The 23,110-nt window shown below is 35.2% G+C and overlaps 1 protein-coding gene across 5 annotated transcripts in view; it reads left to right on the forward strand.

Annotated features, from left to right (window-relative positions):
• Positions 1–23,110, forward strand: part of Bicd1 (BICD cargo adaptor 1) — a 120,170-nt gene that overhangs the window by 90,704 nt on the left and 6,356 nt on the right. The window lies entirely within an intron of this gene.

A 23,110-nucleotide genomic window follows, 5' to 3' on the forward strand; every position in this document is an offset into this window, starting at 1 on the left:
CCATGAATATGTATTTATATCATTATCATTACATTATAGAAGCTATTGATATCATAAACTTTTTCATGTTGCTAGGTTTACTTTTAAGATTGTTGTATCTTTCAACATTTATTGTTATTATTCTAAAATTATGTGTATATATGTGTGGGCACATGGGTATAGGTGCCCTTGGAGGTCAGAAGAGGGCAGTGGATCCCCTGGAGCTGGAGTTTCTGATGGTTGTGAGTCTCCCAATGAGGATGCTGGGAACTGAGCTTAGGTACTTCAAAAGAGCAGTATGAACTCTTAACTGCTGAGCCATCTCTCCATTCCTTTGTATTTTATTTTTATTTCATATGCTATCATCACATCAATCATTCTTTCCATTCTTATCCATTATTTTGTATATAAGTAGGAAGCTACTTGGCATAGCTTCATGTTTTCAACTTTTCATCTTTTTGTTCTTGGGCTCAGAAAATGATGGGTTAAGAGTTTACTGTCTTTAATGGTTTTTGGTCTATTTTGGTGTTGCTTTAGAACAGTTGTATTATTATACTAACTTCTCTATGAAACTTTTCACACATTCTAAATATTTCTGATTCTTTACATACTCTATAATATCTTCATCTTTAAGATAATTAGCATACTTGGGTGAGCGTACCATTACATTGTCTTAAATTTTTTAGTTTGAAAAACTAGAAAAAAAATCATTAGATATGAGTAATATGTATATGCAAAATCAAAACTATAACTACTATGGAATTCAGAATCAATAGGTCTAAAAGTTGCTTTCATAAAACCTAGAATGTTGATCAACTTTGTATATCTAGGCATTTATTTGTAGTTAAAATAATAATAGAGGAAAAAAAGTAAAATGTTATAACCCAAGAAATAATTTGTATTACATATTATAAAACCAATTATCTTATTTGTTTATTTATTAATAATTCCTATTTATGTGTGTTTCACCTACATATGTTTCTGTGTACTAACTACATGCATACCTAATATAGACTTTGGAGCTAGAAAAGAGGGCCAGATTCCCTGTCACTAGAGTTATAGATAATTATGAGCTGCCATGTGGATGCAGAGGATTAAAACTTAATCCTATGTTATATCAGCCATCTACGTATCCCCCAAATCAGCCAGTTTAAGCCTTGATAAAATTCTTATTAAATAAATATTTTTTAAAGGATTCTAGTAGTGGAACTACTATAGAAATCAACTAATCATACACCAAGAATATTTTCTAAAAATATCTACTTTTTGACAATATATATTAACTTTATTAACATGAAATATTGAGACATATTTATTTAGTTTTTATTCATAGTTTTAATATAAATTATTGGCTACTTTAAAAAATTTCTGAGATAACAATATATATTAATTATTCTTAAGGGATAGTTCCTTATTTTAGAATTTTTTGATAATTACTTTGTAAAATACATATATAACATTTTATTTTAATAAACAAATAAGGACATTTATTTTTCCATTGCTGGTTCTTCATGTAATTATATTAATAAAAGTGAAATTAATCTTTTTTATCCTTAGGTTGAGAAATTGATAGATATATCTCACTTAAAAATTTATGATAGAGAACATGAAATGTTTTTGCCTTCTATAATAAAGAAATAAAAACACACTTAAGTAGGTTCATTTTATGAGATTGTCAGCATACCATCCCACCCTCTTTTTTATTATTAATTAATTTTTCCAGCCCATCACAGTTTCCTCTCCCTTTTTCCTCTTCTCCAAGTCCCTCCTCTAACCTCTCCTCTTCCCCCACCCACAATTTACTTCTCCTCCTTTCTATTCAGAAAATGGCAGGCTTCCCATGTATATCAGCCAGTTAGGGAATATCACTGTGCTTTAAGATGAGGCACCTTTTTTCCTATTAAGGCTGGACAAGGCAATCCAGTAGGAGAAAGAATTCCAAAAGCAGGTAATAGTAAGAGTCAGGCCCTGCTCCCCACTGTTAGGGGTCCCACAAGAAGACCAAAGTGCACAACTGTAACATATGTGCAGAGGGGCCTAGTTCAGCCCCATGCAAGCTTTCTGGTTGACAGTTCGGTCTCTGTGAGTCCCCTATGAGCCCATTAATTGATTCACTAGGTGTTCTTGTGGGGTTCTTGGTCCCTCTAACTCTCACAATTCTTCCTTCCCTCTTCCATAGGATTCCCTGAGGTACACCTAATGTTTGGTTGTGGGTCTCTTCATCTGTTTCCATCAGTTTCAGGGGGAAACCTCTCTGATGACTATTGTGCTAGGCACCCATCTGAGTATAGCAGAATATCACTTATCACTAGAAATCATTTCATTGACTTTTTTTTTTTTTTTTTTTTTGCCGGTCCTGTTTGATTCTATTCTAGGTCTCTGGACTGTCCAGCTTCTGGGTCCTGGCCCCCAGACAGTGTCAGGGTGGTCTCAAGGTGGATCAGTCATTGGTTGTCCACTCCCCTTAATTTCTGTGCCACCTTTACCATAGCATATCTTGTAGACAGGGCAAATTGTAGGTCAAAGGTTAAGTGACTGGGTTGGGGGTCCCAATTCCTACACTGGAAGTCTTGCCTGGTTACAGGAGATGGCCGGTTCAGGCTCCATATCCTTCACTGCTAGAAGTCTTACCTAGGGTCACCCTCATAAACTCTGAGGCGTTTCCATTGTCCTAGGTTTATAGCTCATCCCAGAGATTCCCCAGATTCTATTGTCTTTCCCGGTACTCCATCCTCCCCTCAACAGATCCCTCCTGTTCCTATGCCCACCCCTGCATCCACCTGTGATGTCTTTTCTGTTTACCCTTCACAGTGGGATTCATGTGTCCCCCTCTTGAGCCCTCCTTGTTATTTAGCTTCTTTGGATCTTTGGATTGTAGCATGATTATCCTTTCCTTTAGGTAACATCCACCCATCAGTGAGTACATACCATGTGTGTCTTTCTGGGCCTGGGTTACCTCACTCAGGATATTTTCTAGGTCCATTCATTTGCTGGCAAATTTCATGTCATTGTTTTTAACAGCTGACATTGTGTAAATGTACCACACTTTCTTTATCCATTCTTCAGTTGATGGACATCTACGTTGTTTCCAATTTCTGGCTACTATTAATAAAGCTGCGGTTAACATAATTGAACAGAGGTCCTGATGGTGTGGTAGAGTATGCTGTGGGTATATGCTCAGGAGTATTATATCTGGGCCTTGAGGTAGGTTGATTCCCTATTTTCTGAGGAATGGCCTTATAGATTTCCAAAGTGGCTGTACAAATTTGTACTCCCACCAGCAATAGAAGAGTGTTCCCTTCTTTCACATCCTCACCACTTGTGCTTTTGATCTTAGCCATTCTGACAGGTATAAGATGGAATCTTAGAGTCATTTCGATTTGCATTTCCCTGATGGCTGAGGATATTGAACATTTCTTTTAAGTGCTTCTTGGCTGCTTGAGATGCCTTGGATTATTTGATTTATTGATGTCTATTTCCTTGAGTTCTTTATATATTTTGGAAATCGGTCCTCTCTCAAATGTGGTATTGATGAACATGTTTTCCCATTCTGTAGGCAGCTGTTTTGTTCTTCTGTCGGTGTCCTTTGTCTTACAGAAGATTTTCAGTTTCATGAGGTCCCTTTCATTACTTGTTGATCTTAGTGCCTGCACCACTGGAGTTCTATTCAGGAAGTTTTCTCCTGTGCCAATGTGTTCAAGGTTATTCCCTACTTCCCCACTTTCTCTTCCCTCAGGTTCAGTGTATCTGGTTTTATGGTGAGATCTTTGACCCACTTGGACTTTAGTTTTGGGTCCCATCCTTTTGAGAGGAATCCCCCCCCCTACATACCCCAAAGTTTTGGGGAAGAACTCTGGCCTTGCCTGTGATTCTGGTTCAGCCTTTACTGAATCAGCCCCTGAAATCTCATAGCTTCTCATAGTGGCAGCTGACTTTCTGTTCTTTTTTTTTTTTTTTTTTTTAATTATTTTAATTTTATGTGTATAGCTGTTTTGCTTGCATGTATGTAAGTGCACCATTTGTATGCAGTGCCTGAGGCCAGAATAGGGTATCAGATCCTCTGAAATAGGAGTTACAGACTATTGTGAGATGTCATATGATTGCTGGGAAACAGCCCCAGATACTTTTGCAAGAGCAGCAACTAGTATTGACTGCTGATCCCTTCTTTCCAGCCCCTTAACTTCTTGTTCTTGGTGTTATGGCTCTCCTGGCACACACTGTCATGTGCCCCCAAGCCCCACCCCATCCTCTGTTACCAGCTAAGCTGAGAAGTGGTTTCAATTTAGATGAGATTGAATCAAAATGGATTGTGTTGTGAAAGAATTTATAATCAGACATCAGGTGTAGCTATCCATAAATTACCAGTTATTTCTATTAGTGTCTGAGAGAATCCCCAAGAGCATTTTTATTTCAACATGTTGGAGTGGCAAATGGTGACCCCAAAGAAGATCACAAGCTCCTTTTAAGTGGAGCTAGGGGAATTCCAGGGAGGAGGGATTACTCTGGGGCTTATTGGTGGAGGAAAGATTTGTCTGGGGGCTGATTTATGGGAGTCCCTAGTGGTTAGAGACTTTACAGTGGCAGGGCAGGGAAAACTATCTTTAGCTAGCAGAAGGCTGGAGGGCGCCTGCTGAGCCAGCAAAGGGGCTATGGGGTACCTGCTGAGCAAGCAGAAGGCTGTGAGGTGCCTGCTGATTGTTTGCTCCCAAGTTGTGGCTTCCTGAGAACTGCTTGCTCAGCTGTCCCATTCCGGTGAAATGGAAACTCAGGCCTGGTCTCTGTCAGGGCTACTAAGGGAGCCTGTCTGGTCTGCCCACCCCCCAGCCCTCTCAATTTCATATTGATGCATTAACTACTAATTAGGCATGAATAGTAATAATAGTAACTATCTTACCATTTAATTGTTGGATAAAACGAGCCTGCCAGAATATATGAAGAATTAACGCATTTCACAAGTAAGAGATATTTTGCATTAAGTACCTGATTTTGCATTACTTTTACAAAACGAATAACAAATTTCAAACTTAAAAAGCAATTTTCACTGCACTCTTGAATAATTCCTAAACAGTTTTGTACTTATACCATGTCTTCCATAGAAGACTTTTTTCCTTAGTTTGTTTGCTTTTTTACAATAGACATGTAGCCACTGCTTTAGATCTGTAGTCAACATATGCACATTTTACAGTGAAAAAATGCCTTTTACATTTCATTATATTCAAACAGCTAGCCCATTTTTCTGTTATGTTACAAACCTTTATATTATTAAACCCGTGCCAAAACCATATATCTTTTATTAGTCATTTGTTCACTCATTCTTCAAAATGTAACAAAATTATTTGGTATGTATCAGGCGTTTTTCTTGGCTTTTGATATATGGTAGCATTTAAAACAGTCACCACAGTTGTTCTTCATGAAAATCAAATATGGTAAGAGGGACAGGCAGGCAAACAAATACTAATGATATTAACAGATATTCTTGTGATAAAAAAGAAAATTAGAAACATTAGGGATATTTTCTCACAAGAGACACTACATGGCTATATACAGCATCTAGACTTTAATAAGGAGAGACTAGGGAAGCAGTAGCAAGAAGGAAAGAATGCAGATGTGGGCAGTGAGAAAATGGGGGTGCAGATGTAGATATCAAGAAGTTGTAGGTCCAGATGTGGGCAGTGAGAAGGTAGGTGTCCAGGTGTGGGTAATGAGACAGTAGGCGGCGAGTAGCCATGAGTGCGGAGGATCAGTGAGAATGGAAAGGGGACCAATAGTGATCAACTGTACAAAGCCCTGAGCATTTGGAACCTCGGAGTTTAAATCCTGGAAAAAGACTGGTAGTGAACAGAAAACAGAGGTTCTGATGGGTACAAACAGACTATATGCCTTGGCTTCAGCTGATAGACGTATTTTTATTTTTTTAGTATTTTTTAACCTTTAGTTTTATTTCATAAGTGCAGGTGTTCTGCCTGCATATATAACTGAAATTATGTGCACGGCAGAGAGGCCAGAGGCTTTGCCTTCCCTAGGGCAAAGTTACAGATAATTGTGAGTGATCTTGTGTGTGTTGGAAATTGAGCCTGGGTCCCCTGGAAGAGCAACCAGTTCTCTTAGCCACTGAGCCATCTCTCCAGTACCACAGCTAACAGTTTTAAAAATAGGATTGGGTACTTGTTATATAAAGCAATCAGGATGTCATCTAGGTGACAAACAGGTTGGTTGAATGTGTGAGAAACAAGTTAGGTCACAAATGAAATATGAGGTCAAGGTGTTAGAGATATATAAAAGTGAAATTTAGCCAGTCCTTTGTGCATACAGCCTGTTTTTATTGCCTCTGCCCTTCATCCTTTTTATTTTGCTTGTGGAAAGACCTTGGTGAACATTACATAAAGCTATTTCCTCCACTAACAGTCTCAGCAGTTTGTTCTTCGTACATTTTTTATAGAGCCTTTCCTATTGGTATGTATTATTATTTCCTATTTATGTCTATTCCTCTTCTCATATCACAGTCTGAATTTCCTTGACATAGTGGGAACAATATTCTATTTAAATTTGTGGTCTTTCCCTCATCTTCTTTCTGGAGGAGAGAACTCTGGGCCTGTAAAATACATACTCTACAACTGAAACTTGTGATTTTTTAGGTTGTGTTTTCCTTTGGCTTGCACAGAGTTCTTGTAGGTGGTGGCTTAGGCATCACATGCCTATGGTTTGGCATCTGCCAACAAAAGTTAATTCAACATACTAATTCACTCATGCTATAGCACAGTTGTAGAACACTTGCCTAGAATTCTCAAGGCTTCAGATTTTATCTCCACAAAATTACCAGCAATGTTTGTAAAAGCATATTTTTTTCCATCTTGTCCCAACATAGTACACAATTAAATATTATTTCAGATTTTAAATTGTAGTGAATCATCATGAATGGTGCACATGATATTTTCTTCCACTTTGAGGACTAATGATGAGAAAATTTTGTTGTAGGAAAGTATAATACTTTCAAATGTCTCTTTAGTATTTCTTTGAGAATTTTGCTTCTACAGGAAATTTTTTAGCATAGAATGATCTTGAACTGGAATATACAATATTAAATAAGATTACTGTCTGACAGATTCTATTTCTCATTCTAATGGCAGACAACTAATTGAATACTGACAAAATACAGTAATTTGTTTTTTATAGGTATTTCTATATTTTTCATATTTAGATGAATATCTGATATCCTGAACTTTAGCCCACTGATTTTAACAATTCACTTCATAAGAATATTTTCAAACTTTGGGGCTGGGGAAATGGCTCAGTGAGCAAAGTGCTTGCAGTATAAGAATGAGGACCTGAGTTGGGATTCTGCAGAGCACATGTAAAAAGCAGGCATCGTAATGCACATCTGTATCCTCAGTGTTATGGGGAAGGGCAGAGACAGGTGGATCCTGAGGACTGGCTTCCAGACAGCCTAGCAAAAATGGAGAGCTCCAGATTCAATGAGAGAACATATATCCACCTCTCTTCCCCTTAAATGTGAAACATGATTGATGAAGACATACACCTAACATAACTCCTGCACGTACCCGTATATTTACAAGTGTACCCATGCACATATATGAATACCACACACACACAATAAATAAAGAATATTTTTGAAATCTAAGATTTCTATACCTTTATTTTCTCATAAAGGGTGTAAGCTAGGTGTATCATATGATTCAGTTTTACATCATATATATGAGAATAAACATTATGAAGTCTTTTCTGATATCATCACTGGACAGAACCAGTAGCTTTGTCATTTGTGCCCGTTGCAGCCTGATTTCTCTTCTTTGCTCATTGTGGGTCCTAATCTCTTTGGTCTTTGAATCTCAGGATTACACAGGCACCAGAAATACCTGAAGTACCTGAAACTCAGGATTACACATGTACCCTGAGTCACTCAGTAGGTACCCACTGTGTTGAATAACATGGGGATTAATTGTGTACATTATCTCAAGATAATCAGTTTATTATTTATTACTGTTTGTTAGCTATACATATAGTTCTCCTGGTATATAATATACTGTATTTCAGATGTATTGAACTATAGATGATTAATTAAGTTATTTGTCAATTTTCCAATTTAATTTCTTTATATAGGAAGTAGTTCGCTGCCATAAATGTACCCACCCAACTTTTGTGTCTTTCTAGAAGCATTCTATATATATGCAAGCAATTACATATAAATATCTACATATGTAAATACAAATGTGTATTTATATATGTGCTATTAACTGCATTGGTGCAGCCATAAACGTGGCTATTCATACTGTTTTCATATTATATCTCCTTTCATATCAACTCATCTTTTTGTTTATTTTTAACCATAGAAAAATAGCAAAGGGAAGAAAAATCTTGAAGAAAGCTTTAAATATTTCCCTGTGTAATTAATACTGGAATATTTCTTCCAAAATGACAAAAATTATAGCTGTCAGACTGTGTAACCTTTAGAGAAGAGCTATCAATATTAGCACCACATATACTTTTAAATTCTGTAGTAGGCACATTAGAAAAAAAAAGTAATTCATCTTCACTTTAACAGTTTCTTTTATTTTCCATAATAGTATCTCAATAGGAGATTTCACTGTTTTTGTTTCTTAGTCTTTGACATTTAGTGACTTCTATGTGCTTACAGCATATCCTGGTTTGAGCCAGCCATGTACCAACTCTCTAGTATTGTTTTGTACAATTTGTGACTTTGTTTCCAATAGTTTTGATTAATAGAACTTCTGAATGTATATGTAACTTTTGTTTTTCAGTGTGTTTTCCTGGCTTGCTTAGAACTTACTATGTATACCAGGCTAGCTTCAAACCCATAGACATCCAGCAGGCCTATGCCTCTGGATACACCTCTTGGAAACACCAAGATTGGCTAATTGTAGCAATGAATATCTATCTGATGTGTGTGTGTGTGTGTGTGTGTGTGTGTGTGTGTGTGTGTGTGTGTGTGGTTTTTCAAGACATGGTTTCTCTGTGTAACAGCTCTGGCTGTCAGATTGGCTAATTGTAGCAATGAATATCTATCTGGTGTGTGTGTGTGTGTGTGTGTGTGTGTGTGTGGTTTTTCAAGACATGGTTTCTCTGTGTAACAGCTCTGGCTGTCCAGGAACTCACTTTGTAGACTAGGCTGGCCTCAAACTCACAGAGATCTGCCTGTCTCTCCCTCTGAGTGCTGGGATTAAAGGTGTGCATCATCACTGCCTGGCTTAATATCTGATTTTTAAAATAAGAATTAAGATAGTATATAATTTTTCTTTAAATTTGAACTATTGAATCAGTTATTTGCTGCTACATATTGATTCATTGTTTTTCCCTAGTTTTTAGTAATGCTCTGCTATGTGCATTAAATGTTTGCATATTCTTTTCTACCTTTTTTGTTACTGAATCTCATGCACATTATAGGAACTTAATTCCTGATGTTTACATAAATGATAAAAATATGTATTCCCTAATGATTTTTAGAATATTAAAATAGATTTTTAAAAATTGTTATAATCAAATTGTTATAATCAAATTGTGGAAAGGCTGTATTTCCTATTTTAGGCAGGGATCCACTTGAAAACGTTCAAAGTACACTATATATAAACGGAAAGTATACCAAGTTCTTTCAAGGTGAGTTCTTAGTGTGTTCCTTCTTTCCAGAATGAAAGAAAAGTTAGGTACAATACTGAGTAAACCATTCTTTACCAGAAAGTGGATCCAGTTAACAAATGATGCAATGATGGAACATCTGATGACCAAAGTTCTATCGCTGTTGATATTTTATTTTATTTATTTTGGTTACTACTACTTGTGTAATATATCCCTGTCCAGAGCTTGCACTTTCTTAAATATTCCATATTCAGGACATGAGCTTTATAATTGAAATGAGCTATGATAGAAGGATGTAATTCCTTAGTTATTGGAGAGACTGATATGATAATTAACTCCATATCAAGATTCTATGCTATTTAGTTTTACCATACAATTTAAAACTTAATGTTTACAATTTAAAATTGTACTAAAATTTCACCAAACCATGAGAATTCTAAACTTTCCTTATTTAAATAATTAAAGAAAAAAGTAAAAGTTATTCACTAATAATAAAATAATTTTATTAAATATTCTTAATTGCTTCATGATTAGAGAGCAAATGAGTGATTAGGGTGTACTTATGTTCACCAAAGTCTACCCACATGATACTAAAAATCAAGGCCTCTGGAATGAGACTATGTCTAGATGGACAATATCTAGGAGAACAGATATCCTGTGACACATATAAGGTTCAGAAAATCTCAGGCAATAACTCTTTTCTCCACTTTCTGATGCATTGAAAAAGAAAAAAAAAACTATCAACCAGTCCCAAAGAGATACTTCTAGAGTTTGTTCCAGGTCACAGATTCTGTTTTAAATTTACCAAAGTGACCTCCTCCATCTAATAATAATAAACTAGCCCAAATACAGTTTGAAACTATTAAACATTTTATACAACTGCCTTTTTTCTGTTTGTGCTCACCAGCTGTAAGTCCGAGAACAGTCTTTGTCCTAAACTGCTCTTGACCTTTAGTTTTTATGGTATCTTTTGTGCTGGTGTGGGGCGTTGACATTACAAAGGCTTGTCCTTGTTATTGTTTTTATTCCAAATGACTGAAAGCAAAGAAGAGTTCTGGTAACCAGCTGTACCATTCCCTACTATATTTCATAGGGAAACAGCCATCATATCTTCCGTGCTATTATATTAGTAGTATACTATTCAATTTAGTCTGATGGTACTTGTCCTTTGTAGTCTGCTGTCTGTTCTTACGTCATGTTGTAACACTTTTTATTGAAACAAATCTTTAGGCTATATGCCTTTAACTGAGATTTTTCTATCATGTACCTTACAAAGAGTCCTTTTCTATCTGAGAAAACATTAAGAGAAAGCCATAGTTGGTACCAAAGGAAGTCAGTCTCTAGGGTAACTGAATGTTCCCCTGTCTGTCTAGGCCCATATACATGAAAGAGATTCTCTATCAGTGTTGAGGTTATTATTATGTGACTTTATGTTATTTTCTCCACTATTGGATCTTTATAATTAAAAAAACTATATATTTTTTTTTATTTTCTTTCCCCTCTCCTCTTTTCTTTAGGGTCTTACATAGCCCAGGCTGACCTCAAAATCACTATAAATCACAAGAAGGATGATCTTGAACTTCTGATCCTCCTGCCTCCACCTCCTTAATTATGGAATTACTGCTGTATGCAACCAGGCCTCATTTATGCTGTGCGAGGGATCAGATTCAAGACTTTGTGCATATTAGACAAGTTTTCTGCCAATTAAGCTCATCGTGTTTCTAAAAATATATGTAAAATACTTCAATATTTTAGTACTTTATAGCATGGTTCCCAAGAAAATGTATATTTTTAACAGAAAAGGGAAAACATCCATTTCCTAGTATATAAAACAAACTCCTTTATTTTTTTTTTTTTTCTTTGAAAGTTTAAGATGTAGGCCAGGCATGGTGATGTGTGTCTGTAACTACAGCACTTGGGAAAACGGGGGAGGATTCAAGTTCAAGGCCAACCTGGACTACATAGTACGTTAGAATGAAGCCTAGGTTATAGCAAGTTTCTGTTTCAAAAAACTAGCTTATTATGAACTGGATACCCAGGCCAAAAAAAAAAAAAAAAAAAAAGCAGTTCTCCTGTATTCACTAGGAATTCGTTCAGTGTATTAGATTTTTATTTTTCTCAAGACATTTATTTAAAAATGTAACTACATTTAAAATACTATGCCAAGGTTACAATCTAGTTAATTAATGCTTTTTAGTGTTCATCAACACAGCATGCACCCAGAGTCTTCTGAACCATTGTAGTGAGTAATGGACCTTTCTATATACTAATTCTAGATTTACGGTCCCTTCTGAGTTCAGAATGAGTTTGGTAGAGGCTACAGGAACAGTCTTAGCTCTTGTATGAACATGGTGCAAATTGTGTTCTGACTACTTTCTGTTCTTTGATTTTCAATAATACAGTGAAAATATGGCTATATAACATTTTTAGCTAGAATACTTAAAGTAACCTAGGATTTCAACTTGTATAGCTAATCAACTAGAAAAGATTCATAGTGTACTATAGTTAATAGTAATTATAGAACTTTGTAGCACCCCTGCAACACTGTGGGATTCCTCTGGCATAGGTATATGCTTCTCTTCCACACACTTTAATCATCTATTGATCTTGTTTAGATTTTTGTGGTTTAATGTGTTATGTCTAAAATGTATAAGATGAAAGGAAAAGTACACTTCAACTGATAGATTTTATTCCTTTCTTTGGTGGCTTTAAAAGGTTTAAAATTAGTCTTGGGAAATTGCTCTGTTGGTAAAGTATCTGTTATGCAAGCATGGGGATCTGAATTTTGACCTCTGGAGCAGGGCATGTGCATATATACCTTTGATTTCAGCCTCAGGATGGGAGAAGGGTAGAGACAGGTAGCTTAACCCTTGGCACTAATTGTGCAGCCAGCCTAGCCAAATCCTAAGCTTCAGGTCCTGTGAGGGAAACTACCCCCTCCCACCGTACAAACACACAAAGTCATAAAGATGGGATATAATCAAGTCATTGTCCTTTTTTTTTTTTTAGCTAAAAATAATGTCAGTGATACACAGATTTTTAATGTAATGATCTTGTGAAAAGTGCCCATAAATGTCAAGTTTGTCTTGGCTTTAGTTGTTACTGGAGTCCAGAAATTTTCCTGTTCATTTTTGAATTTATGCCATTTCAGTAATCCAGTTCATAAATCAGAACCCCTTGCCATGGGTTGCTTCTGGAGTTGTTCCCATGTAATCACATCACTTAGCAAGTATCTTTTAAAATGGGCTAGATTCTCTGTTACTCAAACAGTAATTAAACATTTTCATTTAAATATTAATGGAAAATATGTACAAAATATATTTTGTAGGATAGTGAACAAGAAAATGGCTGCCATTTTAACTGAATTCGTTTTTTAGTGTTTAAAATCGAAGAGATTGTGTTAGCTTTTTTAGTTGAAAGGGGCTTTTTTCATTCTAAGGACTTGTTTGCTCTCTATTGCCCATCGTTTTTCTATTTTTAAAGTTTAAACTGATCCCTGGTGTTTAATCTCATTTAAGATTATGTCTTACTAGTAATACATTCAGTCCCTGGCCAGGTTGGTCATGAGGATTGAAACTAGATCTAAAGAATAGGGACAGGTACCATTTTCTTATAGTCCTGTGTTCCTCAGGCTGTTGGTGTAGGTATCCAATAAGTACACTGTTTAGTCCATCTTATATACCTGTTTCTGGCTGTTTGAGCAGTCTGTTCTTTATCTCCATTCATAGGGTTCTTTGAGAAAAAGTATAGTCCTTTACCCTGGGTAGGTATTAATGAAATAAGCCATACACAATGACATTAGAATCAGTTAAACATAATTTTTTTCTCTTTTTATGCACTACTTGACATCAAAAGCAAAAAGAGGTAAGTTGGTCATAAACATGTAGGTGAACAGTAATTCCCTTAATAGATTTATTCCTGACTATCTTTGCCTGACTTAAATTTCCACAAATCAATACTTTTACACCAAGAAGCTTATCATTGTAAATCTTTTTAAAAATACATAAGTATAAAATCTATTTAAGCATATTGCTGTTCCTATAAATTTTGATTTAGTTTAAGTTTAAGTCTTAGGACATTTGGAAACATTTCCTTTAGTTTGGATTATTGTTTGCCTGATAATGTGTATTACACATTATAATAATCCCTTTCTTAATATAAGACAAAGAAAAACAGAACAAAAGAACATCACAACAAACCAAACCAAGAAACAGCTGATATTGGGAAAGTCTTTAATTCTGAGATACACTGAATTGCAGAAGATGATGTCCAAACTTCTCAGAACATTCTCCAGTGTGACTTTTCTACAATGATTTAAAAGTGAAGGAAATTGTTAAATAAGAAGATCAAACAGATTTCATTGAGTGGTATCTCATGAATTTTTCTTATCTGAGATCTATCTTTATAACTGAGCTTTTTAGTGAATCCCTGGATATAATTTCTTTAACTTATTTTTCTTTGTGTCATTAATGATGAATTAGTACATGAAGTGATGTTCTGTATTTAATACGTGATAATTAACTTTGCTTACCAATGATTAAGTGCCTAATTATCTTGAGTTAACTGTGCTAGCTTGCATTGCTCTTTTGAAAGTTATTTCTAAACAAAGGGTTATATTTGAAAAAGTGCTTAATTGGTATGCGAATCTGGCAACACAGTGTACTTTTACCTCTTGGTGCCACTGTAAATAATTACTTTCTCTTCATTTATCATCCATTTCTGTCATTCTCATGATTTATTCCTAAATTGTTCAGAAGCAAAAAGGTGCAGACGATTTATTTATCTCTTTTGTAAGAGCTGCATAAAATGGATTTTTCTATAAACAATGTTTTGTTTTATGGACTAGCCCTATGACATCCTATCATATGGCAAGTAGCATGAAAGTTTTTGTCTAATCTGTAAACAGAAAACATTCTTTTATATTTAGCAAACAGTTTTGATATTTATCAGAGTGTAGTAAACTTGTATGCCATTGTTATTTAGTGAGGCAGAACCAGATGCTTTTTAGAAAGTTTGTTATTTTTGCCTGAATTATATGAGAATTTTTGGATATTTCAACAGTTCTATAATTTTTTTCTTTGAAGAATTTTAATTCATAATAAGTTTTAGACAATCAAGAATATAAAGATATAACGGAGTTTGCTGTGTTGAACATTGAATGTCTGATGTTACAAATTAGCAAATTATACCCCGGAGAAGTTGGAAATTATGCAATCATTTTATCAGTGGCTACTTTCAGAGAAACTGAAGTGTTTCTAGGACATGTATATAATTGACAAAAAGGAATGAGAAAGCCAGCTCTATGTGTTTGATTATAAAACATCAAACGCTGGTCACAGCTACCTGCTTCATGAACTCATTACTCGATTTTTAAAAACTATTTTACTGACTACAAATAGTATACATGTGTTTCTATCACGTCCTCTTATTTTTTCTTTCTATAATATTTCCATCTCAAGTTTTTTCATGTTTGCCTTGTATTTCAGTTGTTGTATTGGGAGTCCTTAAGACTACTTAAGCAATGTATTTGTTGTTTCTTTCTGTTAGTTCATGAATACACTATTAATAACTTGTAGATTTAGTGAGGAATGATTTATTATTGTTATTGATACATCTGAAATGATAATTTAAAAATTATTTTCCTTATGTAAGGTTTCTAATTATCAAAAGAAAAATTAATAATACTACATTAACTTTAATACCTTTATTAGTTAATATTCCTTATTCCTTTTGTTAGAAACATATTTTGTTGGCAAGAATTCTTGGTTCACATACTCTTTCTTCCTCAAGTGAATCTGTCAAACATTTACAAAGTACCCATAAGAAAAATTCACAGATCCTTTAATGGAAGTAGAGTCATTAGCAAATATTTTGCATCACATTGAAAAATTTCCTCTGTACACTACTTTGGGAAATAAGTAACCTAAGGCAGTGTCTTTTGGCTGGAAAAGGATTAGACATTCTGCAAGGAAAGTTTCCAACAAATGTTGATGGAGGTGAGTGTTGATGTAGCTTAAAGAAGTCAGACATCTCCTTCTGGGATGCTGGGAATGCAGTCACAAACTGGGTGGCTCTGAACAGTCTGAGAGGGAAGAAACATTTCAGATGAATGAAAATAGATTGGTTGTATTGATTGTTTTAACCTTTCTTGCTTAACTATCTTTAGCCTCTCCTTTCTTGAGGTGGCAAACCTCAGTTCTGTTGTCCAATCAGTGGGCTGTGGGTTGCATGTTTTCACAAACATTCCCTCACCTGATCTTCATGGAAATCATGCAAGATTTTGTTTAATGTCTCTACTTATCTAGTAAATAAGGCTTAAAATTTGATGCTCAGAACAGTTAAATTACTTCTTTTGCCACTTAGCTACTGGTCCACAGAGAATGGAGCCAAATAAAATGTCTCTGTAAGTTTGTGGCTCCATAGTAGAGCCCAGGTTTAACATGTTTGAGAGCTAGGTTTAACCCTTGGCCCACCAGAGACAAATGCATGCTGTATTAGTTGCTGTGATACAATTCCATGACCATAAGCAACATACAGAAGAGTTTATTTTGGTTTACAATTCCAAAGGGAGCATCCATAATGATAAGAAAGGCATGGCAGGAGGTGAAGTTTGCTGATCATTTTTCAATAGAACACAGGAAGCGAGAGAGAGAGAAAAAGACAACAGGAAGTAGGGTTAAGCTATAAAGTTTCAAAACCTGCCCACATCAATGTACTTCCAAAAACTTCCATAATTCCCCAAGCAGCACCGCAAATGTGGGATTAAGAGTTTAAATATATAAGCTTATGGGATATATTGTCATCCACACCACAAGTGCTTAGTTCTTTCTGATAGACTCTGAATACCAGGCTGAAAACGAGACTCGAGCAGCATAAGAGAGAGGAGGCAGTATAAAGAGATGTCATTGAACCAAGGCAGGAAATAACTGGTAGAATGCTCATCACCTGTTATGGTAGATCTGCATGACTATCCCTGAGGACCTGAGTGTGTCCAGAACAGTGTCTGTACTGAGGACATGGAGAGTCCTCAGCAAACTCCTGTATTTGTACAACTTATCTTCAGTTCAGTTGCCAATAATGCTGGTTTGGTAGACTTTGCTTCTAATACACACACACACACACACACACACACACACACACACGCACGCACGCACGTGCACACACACAGACTCACACACATGCTGTTTGGGGTTTTATTGGACTGAAGTACTCTTGGCAGAAAGTGGGTGTTACTGTTGTATCTACATTAGAACACATAATCAAAGCTCTGTTTTAGTTTTGGGGATTGCAGTTATACCACAGACCGAGCATCTAACTTAAACACCAAATTGTATTTATTCAATTTTCCACAGAAAATACTTAAATTCTAGGTCAAGGTGCCTACAGGCATCTACTACATCCTTATCTGGTCCTTCATCTGAGTTATATATATATATTTGTGTCTATTTGATCTTTTCCCAGCACAAGATATGTATCAGATAGGAATAGGTCAAAACTCAATAGCATCATTTTAACTGAATGACCCCTCTGAAGCTCTCATCTCCAAGTACTACCTTATGTGGAGTTGCTGGATTAAGGCTTTAACTTTGGGAGGACACAATTCATCATATGGACATTACACTGAAAGAACATGTTTAAACAATCAGAAACTTAGTCTTAAGTGCTGACTAGTTTTATAGCAGCAACTTGACACAGACTAGAGTCATTTGGGAAGATGGAAACTTAATTGAGAAAATGCTTCCAACAGATTGGCCTGTGGGCAAACCTTTGTGACATTTTCTTAATTATTAATGGGAAGGCTCATCTCATGGTGTATGATAGCACTCCTGAGTAGGTGGTGCCAGGGTTAGGGTTAGTATTAGAAACTAGGCTGAATAAGCAAGCCATGGAGAGCAAGTCAGTAAGCAGTTGCATAGCCTCTGCATCAGTTTCTGTATACAGGTTCCTGCCCTGACTGCCTTGGATGATGGATTACATGCTGTAAATTGAAATAAACACTTTCCTCCCAAAATATGCTTTTGGTCATGGTCTTTTATCACAGGAATAGACATGCCAACTGAGACAGGCACTAAGAAAGTCACTTAACTTTCCTATGCTCACAGTTTTCTGAGCAGAAAACAAAACAAACAAACAGAAAAAAGAAAAACAATCAATGTTTTGTTCTTTATAAAAGTCACACAGAAAGTGATCAGGCATAAACTCTTCTACCTTTCCAAGCCTTTCTTATTGTAAATAAAATTAAATCTGAGTGTGGTGGTACATACTTGTAATCATATTAGTTGGGAGGCTGAGTCAGGAAAATACCAGCTTAACACCATCATGGAACTGTTTCAAAAGTTAAATAAAAAGAAATAAAAACTATTTGATTGACTTTTTATAAGCATACTATATCCTTGTGTGCAAGGTATTTAGTTCATGTTTGTGTCTATAGAGCACTTTCTAAACATTACAACTCACCAGTATGTATCATCTTCCTTGTTTTTCTACTTTCATTCTGTGTGTTTTATTCTTGTCTGTCAGCCAAAATCAGGTCCATGTTTGCAGAAAAAAGAAAAGAAAAAGAAGTCTCTTATGATTTGATTATTGGCTGTGGAATATTAAAATAATCCCTAACTCTATCAACTTTTTATCAAGAAGCTTTCATAGATATTCTTGTTTTTATACTTTTTATACTATAATTTAGTCCTGTTACTGAATATTGACCATTTGCTGAAAGTTCTTATTATTTTGATGCAAAGTTATGTTTATTTGAAATTGCAACAATGTCATTCTATGATAGGAATTGTTCAGATGTACTTACTAAAGTTATTATTAAAATGGTCTTTAAAATATTAAACCAGTTTAACAAAGATAATAACCAAATGTCTTACTAGGAGGCATTTGAATCATGTTTGTCCATTTCTCTTGCTTATTTTTCTATAATTCCTATTTTTGAGACTATGAATTGCTATTTTCAAAACATGAAAAGAGAAGCCAGATGTAAAGGCAATTATGTGTAACTCTAGCCTTCGAGATGCTGAGACAGATGGATCATGAGTGGAGGCTAAATGGGCCACAGAGCGGTGGGATGAATGCGAGAAGAGCAGTGAAGAAGAGAGACATCTGTGTTTTTTCTGTTTAAATTTCATTGCTGAAGGAAAGACACTAAAAAGTCCTGGGCATATACAAGATAAATAAAGAGGTGCCAGGGAGAAAGAGAAAGCGAAAGTAATAGGATAGACACCTAAATGTGTCAGAGAGAATGTGGAAATACAGTTTTTATACAAAGAAAACAAGTTTTTCTAAATTCAATTCACAAACTTGAGCCTGGTCCTTGGCAAGTTTTGGAAAATGGATGGGTTCATCTGCTCAATACACAGTGGTTACTGCTAAAGGCTAACTCATTATGAATGACTTCTGCTAGACTAAGCTTCATTCTCATGCATTAAACCAGGGTAAGAGGTATGTCTGAATCTTGACAAACAACCACCAGCTCTTTAAAAAAATTAAAATAAATAGAGAATTAATCATACAATATTTTTGCATCCATAAATGGTTAAAAAGGGTCAAAATCATCCATCAGAATTTATGAAATCTAGCCTGACAGTGATAGCACACACTTAATCACAGCACTTGGGAAGTAGAGACGGTCGGATCTCTGTGAGTTTGAGGCCAGCCTGGTCTACTGGAGTTCCAGAATAGGCTCCAAAGCTACAGAGAAACCCTATATCAAAAAACAAACAAAAATAATTATGAAATCTGTCTCTACCTAGCCCTATTTTGCCATGTGGAATGAAGATATCAAAGTTAAATTATCATATTTTTAACTTGATACATAAAAATAGAAGAGGAACTAATATATGAAATGACAGAGTAGAACACAAAGGGTGCTTTGAGTAGAAAAAGGTGAAATGTATTAGGGATAAACACAAAACATTAAAAATTAGGAGCTGAAGTTGTAATTCAGAGTCTAGCATGCACATGGCCCTGGGTTTAGGTCTCAAAACACAATAGATTATACAAACTTTTCACTGGAATTATGAACATATATACTCTTAATTTTATTAATATATATATCCAAATTTCATTGGCATTTTAAACATACATCCATAGGCATGAAATAGAAGAAACATGACTAGTTAGCACCATCAATAAACAGAGATTGGCATGAATTAGCAGTGGGATGTGGTTGCTTTAAATGTCATATAAATTTTGTTATTTTTGTAGAATTTTGATAGTTAAGATGAGACAGGTCTGTGTGCTATTTTTCTCTTGCCATACCTGACTACATATGATTTAATTTTCAAACATTTCAGGGTTAGAAACATGTTTCTATACTAGACGATGTCCTGTAGAGTAGAGTTAGGAAGGTATGTGAGAGGAGAGTAGGAAAAGTTGCCACCTTATCTCATAGGAAGAGCTTGAATTATTTTGTATTTAGGACATAGATAGTTTTAATAGAAAATTGAGCAGCACTGGATGTGGCTCATGATGCCAAAGGAAGGAGATATGTATGTATTGAAGATACATTTTCACTAGGAGTCAGGGGTGCATTATATCGTCCACTTTGAAAGCAGGCTATAACAAATCATGCTATAGAATACTGTGAGCCATTGAGAACTGCTCTGTACTTTCACAGTGTATCTGGTAACCAAGAAAACCTTATTCTGGCAGATTGTGTACTCTACAATACAGATTTTACTCATATAATCCCATATGAGACCCTCTGCTGTCATGTGGTCTGAGGGATGAGCCAAAACCTAGTGTTGCAATTGTCCCACTCAGGCAGTATCATCTATCCCATGCACTCCCTAAAGAACTAGATTTTAGGATATTGATGAATTTTATAAATTATATCAAAAATGATAAAAACCAATAGAAGCTTGAGGGAAAGCTTGTAAAGCAAAACTTCTTCCTCTCTGCCAGGGAAATCTATTTGCAGCCACCAAAACAAACAAATAAACAAACCAAACCAAGAATAACAACAACACAAAACATTATTCCTTTTCTTGGATGCTACATCTTGCTTTGTTTTTGATGTATTTTATTCTCTTCAAATCAGCGTCTCAACTGTATGATGGTATTCTTTCACTATATAACCCTAATACTTTCTGGAGGTAGCTGATAGAAATTTAAGAGTAGCCAGAGAACATGGTAAGAAATGGATGAATTCCAGACGATGTAGCATCTCCCTCATCCTTACCATCTCCATGCCACGTTACTGTAAGTGCTCACTGAATGTATTTGTCTTCCTCAATCAAGCAGAGATTTTATCTTCTTTGTGTTTTTGTCCCCACTGTCCAACAGTCTCCAACATTAAGTTAGTAATTTGATTATTGAGTAATTAAGAATATCTTGGATAATAAATGAGAACATCTGTTCTGGTTGCTCTGCAAGCCACATAATTGTGATCTTTCATGCATTAAAAGTAATGAAATTCAGTTACAGTTGCCTCAAGAGTCTGTCTGGGCTACAAGATCATAGTCAGAGCTGAAAGACCAGGAACTAAATCTGAGAGGTATCTTTTCTATCTCCCAGCACACCTGCTTTGCTTTGCAGAATGTATGCTAAAATACTGTGTTTCAGTTTGGCTCAAAGTGGACATAATTAGAGGTATGTGGACCCAGGGTGCTCAGGGGAGAGTTTAGAGACAGTTGAGTCATAAATGTTTTAACATTTTATTGACATCAATACATTATGTTTGTGCATTTGGAATCTGCTGTTTTTGCTCTTAAGAGTAGCACTTAGTTAAAGGCTTAAAGTGTAAAATATTAACAATAACCAGAAGTGAGGTCTATCCTTATTTTTATTTACTTATTTAGACAGAATCTCATTATATAGTCTTGGCTGGCCTAGAACTCAATATGTAGAACAGGATGACCTTGAACTCAGAGATCTGCCTTCCTCTGCTTCCCAAGTGCTGAGATTAAAAACACACCACCATGCCCAGAAAAGTAATTTATGATTGAAAGAGAATACAGGGCTGGAGAGATAGCTCAGTGGTTTCTTAATTTGCTGCTCTTGGAAATTACCTAAATTCAGTTGTATCCACATGGTTTACAACTGCTTGTAATTACAGTTTCAGAGTATCTGACACCCTCTTCTGACCTCTGTTGCTACCAGGCATGCACATGATACATATACATACTTGTAGGCTAACACTAATGCACATAAGATAAAAATACATAAATGTTTAAAAAGGAAAGATAACATGTTCACTATGAATGTATAGAGTTGCTAAATCAGGCAGCTTATTAAGGGTGTGCATTATGGTCTTAATCATCTGTTTCTAAATAGTATCAGAAAGGGTATTTTCAATGCATGATAAACCATGACTGCATTGCAAATCAATTATTTCTAATATACAGCAGATCTGAAAAGTAAGAATTTTGATGTTCAGTTTATTCTAAGATTGCTATTAAACAGAAGCTAAGGCTCTGCTTTAGAAGTTCATCCCTTGCTGACAATATAAAGTGTAAAATTTATAGAACATATGTTCAGGTCATTTTTTCTTCCATTGTACTTACTTAATGGAGGGCAGCAAGTACTACTTAACTTTAAGTAGTTAACTTAAAAATTACATATCTGGTGATCCAATTAAAATTCAGTTAGCTCTCTAAATTGTTCATATTGTAACACAGATAGTTTGTGGAAGAGACAAAAGGAGCAGGTGGAGATTTCAAATAGAAAAGGAACTAATTTCTAAAGACTTGAATTTTTATAAAAGAGAACCATTGGAGCTGGTCAAACTGAAAATGGGAAAACAACAAAAAAGGGGACTCCTCAATTTCTGAGAAAACAGGGATGGAAAGTCAAACCATGACAGTCTAAATACCAGTTAACACAGATTTCCTCATCCCTATTAATAAGAAATAGTTAAGCTACAACAAAGATCACTGTGTAAAAGAGTCTCTTTAATAGTTAAGCTATAGAGAACTCAAATCAAGCTTACCTTGTGTTGCTTTCTACATTGCATTAGAAAGTTTGTGTGTTTCTAATGTCTTACATAAAATAATTTTTATGAATTTTTATTTTCTAGAATCACCAAATGCTGATACAATTTGTTATTCCATAGAATGTAGTGGTTTTAGAATAGTAATAACCTAGATATGAGATTTTAAACACAAATTTCAATAGTCTTAACTCATCCTTGTAAATCCAGAATGTGAGGTGACTTGGCTTTAATATTTTCTACATGTCTAAACTGTTCACCAAAGAAAATGCTTCAAGAATAATTTTCAAGTCGAACTCCCATTTTTGCTTCAGAGTTTTTGCAAAAATATTATATATGCATTTCCAACTAGCCTTTTGCATATTTCTAATATTATGAACCAAGTGCCCAAGAGTAGACTGATTTTTGATGATTTAGATACCTATTTTCTTGGGGTTTATGAATAACATAATGACAACTTATAACATATAGTTAGTTAATATGAGTTATGGTGTGTGGCTTTAAAGTAATTTTAAAAAATGAGTTCCATATAAGATTGGCTTCCTTCATCCATTACATAAAATTTTCTTACGTAATAAACCATCTAAGATT

This window comes from Phodopus roborovskii, unplaced genomic scaffold (genome assembly GCF_943737965.1).
Source record: "Phodopus roborovskii unplaced genomic scaffold, PHOROB, whole genome shotgun sequence".
NCBI classification, from domain to species: domain Eukaryota; kingdom Metazoa; phylum Chordata; class Mammalia; order Rodentia; family Cricetidae; genus Phodopus; species Phodopus roborovskii.